Source organism: Eschrichtius robustus, chromosome 20 (genome assembly GCF_028021215.1).
Source record: "Eschrichtius robustus isolate mEscRob2 chromosome 20, mEscRob2.pri, whole genome shotgun sequence".
Lineage (NCBI taxonomy): Eukaryota > Metazoa > Chordata > Mammalia > Artiodactyla > Eschrichtiidae > Eschrichtius > Eschrichtius robustus.
Genome location: NC_090843.1, coordinates 61,396,224 through 61,412,491, shown reverse-complemented (window position 1 = coordinate 61,412,491; position 16,268 = coordinate 61,396,224). Strand labels below are relative to the sequence as shown.

Genomic DNA, 16,268 nt, shown 5'->3' with positions numbered 1-16,268 from the left:
GTCTAAGAAGCCAAAACCCAGTTCTTTAACACCATATGCAGTCGGCTGAACTGTAGCCCCAACAAAAGACATGTCCATCTGGAACCTCAGAAGGTGACCTTATCTTTACAGATGTAATTAAGAAAATGGTCTCGAGAAAAGACCATCCTGGATTAGGGTGGACCCTAAATATAATGATGAGTGTCCTTAAAAGAGACAGAAAAGAAAACAGAGACACACAGAGACAGGGAAGTAAGGACAGGCAGCAACAGGAGTTATACTACCAAAACCCAAGAGACGCCAGGAGCTACCCGAGCTAGGAATAGGACGGAAGGATCCTCCTCTAGAGCCTTCCAAAGAAGCACAGCCCTGCCAACACCTTGACTTCAGAATTTCTGGCCTCCTGAGCCCTAGAGAATAAATTTCTGTTGCTTTAAGCCACCAAGTCTGTGGGAATTTGTTACAGCAGCCCTAGGAATCCAATACACCATCTAAATCACAAGTCACCGAACTTTTCTGTAAAGGGACAGACAATAAATATTTCAGGCTTTGCCCTCTACACAAGTCTCAGTGGCAACTGTGTAACCAAATGGGTGTGGCTACATTCCAATAAAACTTTATTTTCAAAAACTAGCAGCAGGCCACATTTGGCTCATAAGCTGTAGTTTGCTGACTACATAACCTACATGACATCTAGTCAGCTAAATATCACCTACCATTTAAATGATCTAAATCCTATCTATTTTTCATATCATTTCTCTTTCAAATTTACAACCATGCTCTGGAGGATAAGAAATTCCAATTATCTACCCAAGTCCTATAGATTTATTTCCAGAATTTAATCTCGAGATACATTTCAGGCTTTTTCTTAAAAGTCCTCCACAAATCCACAGGGAGTAGGACTGAGGGTCTGACGGCCGGCCCTTCCCTGACTCTCCCTGCGTGCAGGGAAGTGAGTACACGAGGCAGCAGCAAACCTCCCCACACCCAGAGCAGCCCTCACAGCTGCGCAATCACCCTTCAGCAGGCAGCAGCTCATTACCTTACCAGCATTCTCCTTCCCGTACAGGAGAACGTGATTCCCTGAGCTCGCCAACGCCTGCTAATTTTCCTTTGATAAATAAATATCTTCTTGTGTCTAGAACCACCCTCTGTAAGACCCCTTTATTGTTTAATCAGTTTGAAGTGTGTTTTCTCCTCTTATTTCATTATCGCATTCTTCTACTTCATTTATCTTTATCTTGATTTCCTCCCAATGCTATCAAACACATCTTTCTTCCCAAATTATTTTTCCTCCTTTTTCCCAAAGCTTCTCTGATTTTAGCAAGCCAGCATATACTAAAACGCCTCAAGCTGTTTTACCCTCTCCTCATAACTCGTAATCCTCCTTAGACAGGAAAATAAACATAACACATACCCTGCACAGCACTGCAACTGTTCTTCTGTGTCCATACTGTTAGGATCTCTAGATGAATACTGCTTTATGCATCCTTCTGCAATGCAGCTCTGTTAATTCCGGAAATTTCCACAGTAAACGCAATCTGTCAGTTGCCATGGAAACTGCCTGCTTCCTGGCACTACTAACAAAATGAGTATCTTTGCTAAGATTTAAGATGAGGCAAAAGGAAAAACTGAAAAAAGATTTCTAGAAGAATCGCTCAAAGACTCCAGAGATAAACTTTCAAATTTTGATATCCATATTCAGTGAACAGAAGGTATTAATTGTACAAATCTGCAGTATTTTGAAGTAGTATTGATTTATGAAGTAGAAAGCACTTTTTCTTTAATCAACCAGGAAGACAGTAATAGAACACACGAACATTCACGTTTACATCTTGCTGCATATTCCCTAAGAGCTGATGTTTCCCACCTATGCTCAAAGCATACCGCTGAAATGGTTTTTCTGGCTGTGCTTCTTATAGAAAAGGTTAGGAAAGCTGCCCTAAACCAACAGGTTACAAGTTTCCATAAGATCCTTTCCCTATTTGGGCTCCAATCTGCACTGGTGGCTAAAACCCCATCCCCCCAAGTATTACAAGAAATCAGAGTAGTTTAAAAGGGCATCTCAGGAGTCATCACTAGCAAAGCAGCCTTACCAGTACTCTCAGAACATTAGACCTAGTTGACCACCCCCCAACCCCCGCCCTCGGAAACTATGCTCGGTTCCCATGACATCACCCTCTATGGATTTGCTTCCTACCTCTCAAACGTCTTTCCGATCCCAGCCTGTTGCTCCTCTTGTATCCAGCCTCTGAACGTCAGATTTCCTCGGGGTTCAGCCCTGGACCCAATGGTCTCATCAAGATACACTCTCTTCCTAGACAATGTTATCATCTATATGCTGACAACTCTCAACTTTTTATCTCCAATCTGTACCCTTTTCTTTGCACACCAGACTCTCATTTTCGACACCAGAGTATGTGTCATGTTTATTTCCTTGACATCTCTGATAGGATATTTCACAGGCATCTCACACTTAACACATCTAAAACTTAACTCTTGCTCTTCTGTGCTCCCTTGTCCACTGAAGCTCCAGACCCATCCAGTGGTCCCCCATCAGTAATGGCAACTGAACCCATCATTCAAGCAGGAATTCTGGAAGTCACTATGAATGCCTTCCCCTCTTCACAACCCACATTCAAATTATTACCAATTTCCATGAATGCTGCCTCCAAAAATCTCCGGAATCTGTCCATTTCCCTCTGCCTCCACTGTCATCAACTCAATGTCATCACCAACCATATATTTCAGCTACACCACCACAGCCTTACTGGGTCTCCCTAATTCTATTCTTGCCTCTCTCGAGGGCATACCCCACACAGCAGCCAGAATCATCACTTCAGAACGTAAATCAGATCATGTCACTCACCTGCCTATAACGTGCCACAGCTTCCCACTACACTTTGTACATCACCCCAACTCTGCCTACAAGACCCTGCATCATCTGGCCCATGACTGTCTCTCCACCCTTACTTTAAATCCACTTCTCCTTCCTCATTCAATTATTCTCCACTCAAACTGGCATTCTTTCAGTTCCATAAAAAGCTGAACCTTTCGCACCTTGATATCTTGAAATTTCAAATACATGCTATTCCCTCTGCTTGGAACACTCTTATCAGCCCCTTCCCCAAACCTAGTAAAAAGCTACGCAAGCTTAGTAGCCTTCCATGGCTATCTCTTCACCATCTCCACTCCAAATTAGGCCCCTCTTTCATTCTTTCATGGCATCGGGTTATGTCCTTCAATAGCAGGTATACTAGTTATAATTTCATTCATTCATTCATTTGCTGAATGTCTGTGTCTACCTCTAAACCTTAAGCTTCATGAAGCAGCACTCACATCTCTTTTTCTCAACATGAAATACCCAGTGGCCACCACAGTACCTAGTAGATGGCAGACATTCAATAAACAGTTGCTGAACATATGACAGAACACCTATCGGGTTGCTTTGGTTTCTGACAGCTGTCAGTCGCTCACCAAACTCTGACGCACTCCCTGGGCTCTATGAGGTATCCCTATATCCCTTCCCTACATTCCCCTTTTTTGCACCCATTGAAACCCCAAGCTAAGGAGGAACACGTCTCTTGTATCTGACTTCTGCAGCTCCTCCATCAGGAGAGGCAATGGCAACCATCCGGGTGTACCTGCAATGCTCTGTGTGTCAGTGGTCCTCAACCAGGGGCAACTTTGCACCCCAAGGGTCTGGAGACATCTTTGGTTGTTACAACTGAGGGAGGGGGGCGCTACAGGATCTAGCGAGTAGAGTCCAGAGGTGCTGCCAAACATCCTACAACACATAGAACAGCCCCTACAGCAAGGAGTTATCCAGCCTAAAATGTCAATGGTGCCAGGGCTGAGAAGACACAGCTGCGCCTTCCAAGTCTCCTAACATAGGAGAAAGGCCAAAAACTGTCTATCTATAATCATTAAACATTTTTTAATTTCAAAAAAATGCAACATTTCACTAACACAAAGTTATTCTTAAAACATTGTTTTTAATTTAAAAATAAAAATAATCTAAATTGGCTATAAAATGTAATGAAAGGTACACAACTGACTGAAAAATAGGGTATGTGCTAATTTAGAAATATCTGCAAGATGTACTATGTGAAAAAAAACAAGCTACAAAGCAGTCTATAATAAAACTACTTTATGTATAAATATTTTCATGGTTTTATATAAATTATCACGTATTTTGATATATGAACAAGTTTTTCTGCAAGGACATATTATACTTTATAATAAAGTCGTATCTTCAGAGAGCGATATTAAGGACATGGAGCTTTTTATTTTATAACTTTCCATACCAACTGAATTCTCTTACTAGAAGCATATATTACTCATTTTTTAAAGGGTAACATCAATTATGTGGACAGTAAAATTATGGGCCATTTTGGTTTTCTTCTTTATACTTTTCTATATTCAAAAACAGAAAAGAGAGGAAAGACAGAAAGAGAGGGAGGGAGGGAGGGAGGGAAGCAGGGAGGGAGGGAAGCAAACACCACCGGTGAATGTGCTTTTAAAGGCACAGTAAAGACAACACGTCCCTGCACCTTATAACTACTTAAGGGTACACCACACCTCATGTGACTTGATGAATGTTCCAGATTAATCCTCAAAAGCAACCTGATAACCTTCTTTAACTTTTCACTCTAGGTCTCTTTCAAACATCATGACAAGGGAAACTAAATGGGCAGAAACAAAATTTGTCACAGGCACAGGAGCCAAATCCAATAAAAACACAGGGTTCATATACTTATCAAGTGACTGATGAAACACAGAGGTGCTTTGAGACCAAGAACAGAAAGCCACAAGTACTGTTTAGTGAAAGTAAATAATATACTCATAATTTTTATCATTATTGTTCTGGCCTTTTCGTAATTGAAGTATCATTTTCATATAGTGAAATGCACAAACCATTAAGTATTGAGTTTGATGAGTTAGCAAACACGTACACCCTTATATCTCACAACCCTAACAAGATATAGGATGTTCCATCACCCTGGAAAGTTCTCTTCAGCCATGCTTTTCAGTCCCCTCCAGAGACACACGCTGTCTGATTTCAGCCACCATAAATTAGTTTTGCTTCCTTCAGAATTTCATAGATACTATCAGATGGTGTGTTGCGTCTGGTCTCTTCTGCTCAGCCTTTTCGGTGATTCATCAATGTGACTGTGGGCATCAGTACTTTGTTCTTTTTTACTGTTGAGAATTTCATTGAATTATGTACCACAATTTGTTTATCCATTCTTCCATTATTAGACATCTGGGTTGTCTCTAGTTTGAGGGCAATTACGAATAAAGTTTTTAATGAACATTCGCATGCAAGTCTTTCTGAGGACATTTTCATTTTGGGTAAATAATAAGGAGTAGAATTCGTGAGTCATGGGGTAGATGTATGTTTAACTTTATAAGAAACTATCAAAGAGTTTTCTAAAGTGATTGTACCACTTTCTACTTCCCCAACAATATGTGAGAATTCCAGTTACACCCTATACTTGCCAATGTACTGCATGGTCTTTTAAATTTTATGCATTCTGACAGTATGCATGGTATTTCCTCGTGGTTTTAATTTGCATTTCCCTAATTAATGATGTTGTTAAGCACGTTTTTCATGTACTTATTATCCATTCCTATACACTTTGGGGAAATGTCTGTGAAGTCTTTAACCCACATTTTTCTTTGTTTTGTGTTGTACTTCATTATATTTACTAAAGTTCTTTGTCAGATATATTAACTATGACTATTTTCTCCCAGTATGTAGCTTGCCTATTTATTTTCTTAAGAAGCTTCTGATGAGCAGAAATTTTAAATTTTGGTAAAATCCAATTTATCGTTTTTTAGTAGTTATTTCTTTCTTTGTCCTGTCAAAGAAATCTTTCCCTTATGCCAGATCACAAACTGACTTGGATATTTTCTTTTATAAGCTTTATAGAATTTTTCCTCATAGATCTATGACCCATCTCAAACTACTTTTTGCATATGGCATAAAGTAGGAATCAAGATTTACTCTGTTCCATTTCTTCTTCCAGTTGTTCCATCACCATGGAAATTCTCTCCTTTTCACCACTGAAGTGTATAGGCAGCTGATCAAAAATCAGTGGATTTTATCCATTCCTCTGTTGATGGACATTTAGGTTGCTTCCATGTCCTGGCTATTGTAAACAGAAGATGCAGTACATATATACAATGGAATATTACTCAGCCATAAAAAAGAACAAATACTGCCATTTGCAGCAACATGGATGGACCTAGAGATTGTCATACTGAGTGAAGTAAGTCAGACACAGAAAGACAAATATCACATGATACTGATTACCTAAAAAAAGGGGTACAAATAAACTTATTTACAAAACAGAAGTAGAGTCACAGATGTAGAAAACAAACATAGCTACTAGGGGATAAGGGGGGGAGGAATAAATTGGGAGATTGGGATTGACATATACACCCTACTATATATAAAATAGATAATAAGAACCTGCTGTCTAGCACAGGGAACTCTACTCAATACTCTGTAATGGCCTATATGGGAAAAGAATCTAAAAAAAAAAAAAGAGTGGACATAAGTATTGATGTACGTATAACTGATTCACTTTGCTGTACACCTGAAACTAACACAACATTGTAAATAAACCATACTCCAATATAAATTTTTTTTTTAAAATGGATTTTATGTTTGTCTACCGGACTTTCTGTTCTGTTGATCTATTTGTCTATCCTTAATGCCCTTCCACAAAGCCCTAATTACTGTAGATTTATAGCAAACCTTGAAGTTTAAGTCCTCCAACTTATTCTTTTATAATATTGCTTTTGGCTATTCTAGATCCTTTGCATTTCCTTATAAATTCCATGTATTTAGGTCTTTAAGTTCTCTCAGCAACATATTATAGTTTTGTAGTTTCAGTGTAGAAGTCTTATGCATTTTTCACTAAATTTATCACTAAGTATTTTATACTTTTTCATTCTCTGACAATCATTTTTTCAATTTCACTCTTCAGGTGTTCCTTTACTAATATGTTTTAAATTGATTTTGTAATAATGATCATGTATCCTGCGACCCTGCTAAAGTCACTTAATTCTAATGTTTTGTAAATTAACTAGGATCTTCTACACATATAGTCATATCATCTGCCAAAAAAAAAAAAAAAAAGACTGGTTTGCGCTTTTTTTTTAGATTTATTATTTATTTATTTTATTATTACTATTATTATTATTATTATTTTTTGGCTGCGTCGGGTCTTAGTTGCGGCATACAGGATCTTTGTTGAGGCATGAGGGATCTTTCACCGTGGCATGCAGGCTTCTCTCTAGTTGTGCGGCAGGTTTTCTCTTCTCTACTTGTGGCGTGCGGGCTCCAGAGCACGCAGGCTCTAGTGGAGGCGCTCGAGCTCAGTAGTTGTGGTGCACAGGCTCAGCTGCCCCGTGGCATGTGGGATCTCAGTTCCCTGACTAGGGATCAAACCCACGTCCCCTGCATTGCAAGGCGGATTCTTTACCACTGGACCACCAGGGAAGTCCTATGGTTTGCTTCTTTCTTTCCAATCTTAGTGTCTTTTAATTCTTCTGCTTACCTCATTGCACTGGCTAAGACCTCCAGTATAATACTGAATAGAATTGGTGGGTACAGATATTCTTGTCTTATTATTAATCTTGGAAGAAAGCATTAAGTCTTTTGTCTCTAAGTATGATATTAGCTATAGGTTTTTCATAGATGTACTTTGAACAGCTGAGAAAGTTCCCCCTCTTTTCCTAGTTTAATGAGAATGTCTATAATGAATGGATATTGAATGTTGTTAAATGTTTTTTCTGCATCTACTGAAATGATTATGCCATTTTTCTCCTTATTTTATTAATGCAGTGAATTATATTGATAATTTTCAAATGTCAAATTAAGATAAATCCCACTTGGTCATGACATATTATCCTTTCTATATGTTGTTGGATTCAATTTGCTAATATTTTGTTGAGGATTTTCAAGTGTATGTTCATGAGGGACAGTGGTCTGCAGTATTTTTTTAATAATATCCCTGTCCAGTTTTGATATCAGGGTTACGCTGAACTCATAAAATGAATTGGGAGATGCTCCCTACTCTTCTATTTGCTGAAAAAGTTTGTGGAAGCTTAGTCTTATTTATTCCTTTAATGTTTGATAAAATTTACCAGGAAAACCATCTGGGGCCCCAAGTTTCCTTTGAAAGTGAAAGTTTTTCACTCTAAATCCAATTTTTAACAGATATGGGGTATTCAGATTTTCCATTTCTTCTTGGGTTAGTTTTTATTATTTATGTCTTTCAAGGAATCTGTCTATATCATTCAGGTTATTAAATTTATTGGCATAAAGTTACTTATTATATTTCCTTAGTATGCTATTACTGTCTGTGGGATCTGTAGTGATTGCCCTCTTTCATTCCTGACAATGATAACTTGGGCTTCTTCTTTTCTTTCATCTGTCTCGCTAGGGGTTCATCACTTTTATTGATCTTCCCAAGAAACAACTTTTGAATTTGTGACTTCCTCTATTATTTGTTCATTTTCTATTTCATTAATTTCTGCTCTTATCTTTATTATTTCCTTTCTTCTACTTACTTTGGATTTAATTTGCTCTTCTTTTCCTAGCTCCTTAATGTTGTTATTCATTACTCTGTCTAGTGATTCTGTGTTTGTGCCTTGCCTAGGCATTTAAATATTTAGGAACACTGTTATAACACTTTCTTTCTTTCTGATTCATTTAGAATCTGTAATCATTCTCTCAATTGAGTTTAATTCATGCCCATTTCTTTTTCAAAAAAGGACACTGGGTAATTCTCCAAAGGAAAAAATCAGGCACCTCTTCTTCACCTCACTCTGAGTATCACCAAGCAAATCACAAAGCTTCCAATCACCTTTTGGTTGCCTCTTTTATGCATGTGTGTGTGTGAGACAACCAAGGATCAACCAAAGACAAACAAAAAGTGAAAATACATATGAAGTTGAAGGAGAAAAAAAGTTAAGAAAAACAGGGACTCAAACTAAGAGGTCCAAAACCTAAAGTGGAGTTTCAGCAGGAGAGCTACCAGAAAGGAGAAAATCAAAAGAATAGGAGAAAATCAAAAGAATAAAAGAAAAATAAAGCATATATCCTAGAATGAAAGATAGTGGTTTCTAGTTTAAGAGAGCAGTGAAAGGAAAGAAAGGAAGGAGAAGAGAAAAGGAAAATAAAACCAAAGCAGATTTCTGACACTGGGGAAAAGACAAAATCCTACAATCATCCACAAAGAAAAAAACAGGTCATATGCCAAAGTTCAAGAAACACAATGGCATATAACTTTTTAACAGTAATCCTTGAACACTGGAAACATTGGAGCAACGCTTTCAAAACTCTGAAGAAAAATGTCTACCCCAGAATTCTATAGTCAATAAAACTACTAATCTATTAAGAGGGTTAGATAAAGGCATTTTCAGACATGCAAAGACCCAAAAACCTTACTTACTAAGAAAAAACACTTATCTTAGGAAACCGTTAGAAGATATACTCCCCCAAAATGTGAGAGAAAAACTGAAAAAGAGAGAGAAAGAAAGAGAGAAAGAGAGAGAGAAAGAGGAAGAAAGGAAGAGAGGAAGGGAGGAAGGGAGGAAGGGAGGAAGGAAGGAAGGAAGGAAGAAAACATGAAATCCCCGAAACAGGGAATCAAATTCAGGAGAGTAACATAGGCATTCACAAAACAATGGCACCAGCCATAAAGTGCAACCACTCCAGAATACAGCAAGAGTGCTGTATACATGGACAGATGACTCTAGAAAAAAAGAACTGAGTGATCACCTAAGTAGTTAATTATGTGGAGAGGAGAATCACAGTGAACCATTAAATGAGGCAATTATTAACTCTGGGGCAAACACATTTGCTCAAGAACAGTAATATAATTATACTGTGACTCAATTTTAAATAATAATAATAAGAAAGAATACTCTGAAAAGAGATGATGTTTCCTTTAAATGGTAGAATTCCTTATTAGTAGACAGAAGTTTCCAGAAACATGCCTACATTACAAAGGCAAAGGACTTCTATAACATTATAAAGTAAACCAGAACTCAAAAACTTGCTGCCTGATTACAAATGGTTGGAAAACTCATCTAAAGCAAAGCAACCGGACATTTCTTTAAAGAGCAGAACTTTGCAGTACTACAGGTAAAGAACTAGGGATTATATATTTTAAAGTCTAAGGCTCCGATTCGAGAATCAAGATGACGTAAGACACCAAAACTAAGTTCATTTTCGGGAGACAAGCAACTCAACAGCATTTATCACATTAATTTCTTTAAATAAATATTTCAGAATTAACATCCAATACCTGAGTCCAGCTTAAGGAGAATTATACTAGTGACTCTCCAAGGGTGGAGGGCCACATAGAGAATCAGCTCAGTCATATCTAGTACCACTACCCTCCAAGTACAACCATCAGGTGCACGGAGGTGGAGTGTGGAACTGAAGGAAAGATTAAATACCTCTGAACTTTAAGAATGCAAGTTTTGAAAGATTATCTCACACAGCAGCATTATTCACTGTAGTCAAAAGTCGGAAACACCGAAATGTCCATCAATGGATAAATGGATAACAAAATGTCATATATACATACAATATAATTCACCCTTAAGAAGGAAATTCGGACACATACCAGAACACAGATGGAGAGTGAGGACATGCTGAGTGAAACAAGCCAGTCACAAAACAACAAGTATTGTATAATTCCACTTATGTGAGGTACCTAGAGTAATCAAATTCACAGACATAAAGTAGAATGGTGGTTACCAGGGGCCAGAACAAAGAGGAATGGGGAGTTAGTGTTTAGTGGATACAGAGTTTCAGTTTGAGAAAATAAAAGAGTTCTGGAGATGAATGGTAGCGATGGATACACGACAACATGAATGTACTTAATGCCACTAAGCTGTACACTAAGAAATTGTTAAGATGGTAAATTTTATGTTATGCATATTTTGCTACAGTAAGAAAAAAAAGTTTGCTGCAGTAAATCTAAACCAGCCCAAAATAAGTAAATTACCCCACAGAATTTGACACATTTGGCCTTTTTAAATTTGGGGTACTAATTTGTACCTATAAATATTTCTACCATAAAATTACTGCCATTATGTGAAAGGGCTCCACCACAGAAATGTAGAGATTCCAAATGACTATGATTACATTAAAAATTTCAGAGACAGAAAAAAAAGTTTTAAGCTCAAGTAGACTAATGGTTTTCACACTCAGGAACTGACCAGAGATGTCCTGGGACTATTCTGAGGAATGAAGGTAGACAAGACCACAGAGCTCTCTCCCACCTCCACAAACAGCCTGTCAGGCTCATGCACAAGATTTTATTTCAAGAAAGGAGCACAACACTGGCTTGATTCATATTCATTCCTATTCATATTCATTTTCTCTCCCCCGCCCCCCCGCCATTCACCATACAAAATAATGAAAGTCACTACCCTAATTCAATGCCTGAACTAAAATCAGAGTTAAGTGACACACTGAAGGTCACAGAGACCGTGATGACGCTGGGATAGAAACCAGGACTCCAGTAGTAACAAAACAGTTAATCCAAGATAATAAGTTTAAAAGATAAAGCTTCCACAATTTAACTAGCAATAAGTGTCCACGTAACTTATAATTACTGTTCTGCGTTTTAAGATGATGCTCTACTGAGTAGGCTCATCGTGGAATTAAGAATACTAGTGATTAGGCTTCCCTGGTGGCGCAGTGGTTAAGAATCCGCCTGCCAATGCAGGGGACCCCAGTTGGAGCCCTGGTCCGGGAAGATCCCACATGCCGCAGAGCAACTAAGCCCACGCGCCACAACTACTGAGCCTGCGCTCTAGAGCCCTCGAGCCACAACTACCGAGCCCACGAGCCACAAGTACTGAAGCCCGCATGCCTAGAGCCCGTGCTCCACAACAAGAGAAGCCACTGCAATGAGAAGCCCGCACACCGCAACGAAGAGTAGCACCCCACTCACCGCAACTAGAGAAAGCCCATGCGCAGCAACAAAGACCCAATGCAGCCAAAAATAAATAAATAAATTAAAAAAAAAAAAAAGAACACTAGTGATTAACTGGGGACTTCAAAACTTCTTTTAAAGCTACCTCCTAGATGTTCTATGGCACAACTGAGCCTTTTTCTGTTCAAATGTAATAAAGATAAATGAGATCCTCTTGGTCTCAACAAAACAGAGCCCCTTAAATTTACAACATATGGTTCCTAAATGTTTAGCTTAAGCCCCCAAATGTATCTTTACTCATCATTATTTATTTCCAATGTTAGCTTTTAAGCTGGTGGTTCTTCTTGTACAATCCTGATACGTTATGAAGATAAAAGGGCTGTTCTTTCAGAATAACAATCGTATTTGGTGCATTCTAAATGATTCAGCACACTGACAGCACTCACACATCACTCAGCGTGATGAAAGCACAGAACACAGCCGTGGAATATCTACTTCTGTTCAGGTCAAATTTTATATACAGAACATGATTTTAGCACAAGCCTGCCTCATTTATAAGAATACCCTTGGGGTATCAAAAAGACATATAGTGCCTAGTATAATCCAATCCTGATGGAAATGTCAAAAGTAGCCAAACATTTTTTTCCTTTCGTCTTTCCTTGCACTCTTTAGTTTTACAGCTTAATCTTTCATTTAAAGAGCCAAATGGCAAAATGCTAACATTTCTTACATCTAGGTAGCAGGTACAAGAGTCTCTAACACTCACTTTTTCATGTGTTGGAAATACTTATAATTTTAACCAATGATAATTAAAAACCAAGGTTTCTTGTTCAGGTTGTCTCCTCACTCTCTAAGGACTCACATGAAAAGAATGATTTTTTTTTTTTAAAGGAAATAAACAATAAAGAAACAGATTTAGACAAATTTCTGAACACCTGAAAGCAGACAAAAATATCTAGACAAAGCAAAACTAATAAATTCCAAGGGAAGGGACTCTACAGTTTCAGAAACTTGTCAGCCAAGTGCAGAGTAAAACCTTGTTTAGCTCCTGCTTCAAACTTGAAAAAAAAAACAAAGTGATGAAGTAATCTATAATACTTATTTGATGATATTAAAGAATCATTTATCCTAGTAGATATAATGATAATATTATGATTGTGTTTTTAAAAAGGAGTCCTTGTCTTTTAAAAACACATCCTGAAATATTTATAGATGGAATAATATGTCTGAGGTTTGGTTAAAACTAAGGAGGGTAGAGGAATAGACAAAAATAATATTGGCCATATTAACTGTTGAAGCTGCTAAAGCTGACTGATAAATACATAGAGATTCAGCTACCACTCTCCAGTTTTGGATATATTTGCAACTTTCCATAATAAGGGGTTAAAAAAAATAGCAATAGAGAAAACTAGCACCCATAACACATGGTGGGAGGGGAGCAGGCCGCTGAGACGAGAGATAGGTAATGGTCCCAACAGAACCTTAGAGAGGATTCATAGCTGGAAAGTACAAAAGCCTGGAAATGGAAGAGCGATTAAAATTCTTTCCAGAAGAAAGGTTTACTCAGCTCCTCCTTTCCTTTCCACCTGCCCCAAAATGAAAAGAGAGCATGTCTCTAAAGAAAACAATCATGCTATCTGGAAAAAACAATGCCTCCTAGGGCAAATATTGGCCTACTCATTATGGCATCTAGAGTATTCCTGGCCTAACAGCCAGCACTCAAACCATTCACAGAAAAGTCAAGTCAAGCCCACCAGTTGGCTGCCTCTAACCAGAGCTTCCAATAAGTCTTCTAATTTCCTCATCCTCAACTATCAGTGGACAACAGAGAACTACTAGACATGTGGAAAAAAGCTAACACAAAGGAGAAAGACAAAGATAAAAGAAAAAGTGACCCTTGAGGAAATAGATTACCTAAAGGATAGAAAAGAATTTTTAAATTCCAGACTTTACATCCATAAATTAAGAACAGGATACTAAGAAAAAGCCAGAATCAACTCTTAGAAATAAAAAATCAATTCCCTAAATAGAATATTCTATCGAAGGGTCAGGAAATAAAGGAAATCTCCTAGAATATAAAGCAAGAAAACAAAGAGATAGAAAATATAAAAGTCAAAGACCGAGAGAATTCAGAGATACAAAAACCAAATAACACACATTTCAGGAAGAGCGACTAGGAAAAACATGAAGGAATCTATCAAAAGAAAAGCAGCAGAAACTCTCTCAGAAAAAGATACGTGACTCTTCAAACTAAAACAACTCATCCGGTACACAGAAAGATGCTCCAAACCTAAGCATTTTCTCATATAATTATAGAACACCAAGAATAAAGGCAAAATGCTGAAAGTGAGAGAGAAATAGGTAATCTATAACTAACATCTCCACTACGATGAAACAGATCTACACATGGTCCCCAAATTTAGCTTGCGGTGACACTCACCAGAATGCCATTCTCCCCTCTCTCCACCTAACCTCCTCTACGGGGCTTTCAAAGTCCAGTTCAAACCTTGTTCCTTTGTGAAACTTTTCACCAAGCTGTTTATCTGAAGTGCTCTTACCCCTCCTGCACCATTCATCTGACTTTTGATCTGTATCACCTTATGCCTTACTTCTTGAATTTCTGTCTTCTTGAAAGTTTATTTAAACTGCTATTTCTCAGAAAATAAGGACACTGTCTTAATCTTTTTTTTTTTTAATCGTCCACAGAATCCTGCACCCAGTAGACATCAAATGTCAGATGGATCTGAAACTAGTCCCTGGGACATAACTTCATTAGTTACTTATATTTCATCTTATCTTTTCCTAAACTCATTTTAAAAGTTTTATATTTATATCTATAACTAAAGTTCAAGAAGAACTGAATGCAAGGAAATTTTAAAAGGAGGAAACACATATAAATGGCATAGAGGTATCTTTTTCAAAGCCTCCACCTACTGCAAGTTATATCTTCTAATTGCAAACTCATCCTAAGCAGTGATCAACAGTGGTTTTTAGTGCCTGATAGTATTCAATACACAGGAAGAATACAGAGGATCCCTGTGGAAGGCGGTGGGAAGGTAGAGAAGATATGCTGCCCTAAGCAGGGAAACAACTGTCTCTGAAGAGTATCAATACTAGTAGTTGCCTATTCCTGATCCAGATAACAGACCAGTGCAATAATAAAACTCAAAGGCAGGGTCTAAAACTTTTACATACTAGAATCAAATTCCAAAGATTCTATCACAAAGATGTCTATTACTGTGTCCTCTCAAACTTTTAACACCTTCTGGGAAGAGATAAATAAGAAACCTAGCTGGTTACAGGATTATTATGAAGTAGTTTTAAAAAAAGAAAGAAAGAAAAAACAAACAAAAAAACCCTGATAGACTCAAATTTTGGAAGAAAGCTTTTTCTTCACCACCCGTTTACTGTTTAAAAAAAAAAGATTCTGTCCATGAATTCCCCTAGACATGAAGTAAGTCTAATGGGAAGAGAGTACAAATATGTAAATGTTTTTCTAGTTCTAAATGCAAATCAGGTTGTCTTTCTCTTTATCCAAGGGGGCTTTTAAAAAAAGAAAGAAAGATTTGTTAAGTTTGGCGATTACTACATATCCTTCTTTTTTAGACTTCAAATGTGTGGTTCAGCTGGCAACCAAGGTAACAGAAATGGAATATGTTCAAGAATTAGTTTTGTACTAGCTTTCACTAGAAATTCTAGGAAATGAGGAAGGAGGTTCTTTTAAGGTTCTTTTAAGTTCTTTTGTACTAGCTTTCACTAGAAATTCTAGGAAATGAGGAAGGAGGTTCTTTTAACAGTGTTTCCTTACTGCTGGAGCTCTGACTAATTAAGCAGTACTAAGAGTTTCCTTCCTCAATATGTTTCAGAGAAGTTAACAAGGTTGAGCTCTGACAAGAAGTCTCATTGTGAACAGCAGTCTAATAAAGCTGACAGACACCACTCCCAGGCAAATAAACTGCGACTCAGTTTTCATTGAAAATCTCTTTCATTCCCCTTTAGGTGATAGGTGTAAGCATAAGAGAGTACCACACGTACATGCTGCTTCCTTCTAGACACTGATGTTTTAAAAATAAAATATTTTCAGCATTCCTACTGCAAGACAGTCTACCTTCTACCAATGTGTTACTGTTTGCAAATACAATGTATGCTAAATGTCAAACAGCAATAAATGTGCCTCTTTGGGAAGAATAAACGTATCTGTAGTCTAACAAAGTTTGAATACAAATTGCTGAGGAATTATTACAAAACTATAAAATAATGGATTCTGACAGCTTTTTAAACCATACCTTCTACCACTTGCTTTATAGTTCTCAATAC

At 37.6% G+C, this 16,268-nt stretch overlaps 1 protein-coding gene across 2 annotated transcripts in view; it reads right to left on the bottom strand.

Annotated features, from left to right (window-relative positions):
* MAP2K4 (mitogen-activated protein kinase kinase 4) overlaps positions 1-16,268 on the bottom strand; it is a 103,507-nt gene that overhangs the window by 56,366 nt on the left and 30,873 nt on the right. The gene's annotated exons all lie outside the window — the stretch shown is intronic.